Here is a 1,747-nt window from a genome sequence, read left to right as displayed (position 1 = left end):
GTTGCTTGAATGAAAAATCTTTTCTGTCGATTCAAACGTCTGGACTTTGATCTGGAAGACGCCTCGTGGAGGATCCATACCAGGAAGCTCTGTGCAGTGGTGCATTGTGGGACAAAGACCAGAACAGGAGCGCTGAACCAGACCCAGATCCACGATGTGTTTCTCTGTTTATAATAAAATAAGTTTAGAATCGCAGGGTGAAAACAAAAAAAAAGGAGTTTTACAGTTTTATTGTTTTATTGCACATGATAGAATAAAATAAAGTTTTAATCAAAGGTACTACGATGAGGATTTAACGGCGTGGTTATAGTTGGGTTTATTATATATGTGGGGTAAATATTACTTATTTTTGGTGGTGGAATAATTTTACTGCATAATATTCTTGTTGATTTAGAAATAAAAGGAAGCTAAAGATTGAGATTAAACGTCCTAGTTTATTAGTTTATTCTGCAGATTTCCACATGTAAAGTGTTTTATGAACTCATAAACAACAAATAACAAGATGTTTAATTTACTGCTGATCCAGCAGCTTTTATTTTGTTGATTGTTGAGGATTTTCAGGATGTGGAGCATCGTCACTGGTGCGTTCAGGGGCAATCTGACGTTCGAGCTCTCCATAAAAAAACAAAGAAAAGAGGTTCATGTGAAAACATCACATTTCATTTTTAGTCATAAGAAACTGAACCAACATTATGCCACTTCCTGTCAGCTCTTTCAGAATAAAAGGTTGTAGTTACACGCTCTGACCACAGGAGGGCAGCGTCACACTTGAGACTGTTTTATTCTTCTGTTTGAAATGAATCTTTTAGAGAAGCAGCTTTGATTCAAATAAAAACCGATCAGATCAACGACTGCTCTGCTTTTATTTCAGCCACAAACCAATCATTTGTTTCTTAAAATAATGCTTTTATTTGTTAAGAGAATATGAATCATGTTTGACTTGATTGTTGTTTTTCTTTATATTAGAAGTTTAAAGGTTTTTAAAGTCTGAGAATTACTTTTCAGGGAATTGATAACAATCAATGTATATATAAGTATTCTCGGCAAAGTTACTCCAATATGCAAAATTGAGAGAACTTATAGCATTATATATTAGTGTGAATATATACAGTATATATATATATATACACATATATATATATATGTATCTATATTTACACATTTATATTATATATAGTTATATATATACAGGTATATATAGTTTATATATATGATTATATATATATATATATATATATATATATATATATATATATATATATATATATATATATATATATAGAGAGAGAGAGAGAGAGCTATAGTTATATATATATATATATTTACATAGTTTATAATAATTACTATGTAAATACAAACTTTACATAATATACATTTATATATATATATATATATAAAATATAAATATATTTTGTATATATATTTATATTTGTTATTTATTTATTATAATATTTATTATGTATAGTTTTATATATTGGTATTTTATTTTCTTGACCTTTTATTATGAATGCAGTGTGCAGCGGGAGTGCATCAGTAGTTTCTGTTTATATATATATTTATTGATTATATTATTTGTTATGTATAGTTGTATATATTGATATTTTATTTCCTTGACCTTTTATTCTGAAGGCGGTGTTTACCGGAAGTGCTCAGTACTTCCGGTAGCAGGTGTTTGGTGTGGTCGCTCAGCGGCTCGTCTCGGCTTGTAGTGAAGGTGCGTGTGCGCGTGCGCGAGCAGCGGAGAAAG

The sequence above is a fragment of the Taurulus bubalis genome (genome assembly GCF_910589615.1).
Source record: "Taurulus bubalis genome assembly, chromosome: 10".
Lineage (NCBI taxonomy): Eukaryota > Metazoa > Chordata > Actinopteri > Perciformes > Cottidae > Taurulus > Taurulus bubalis.
The sequence above is the reverse complement of the archived record's forward strand: the minus strand, read 5'-3'. Positions refer to the sequence as shown.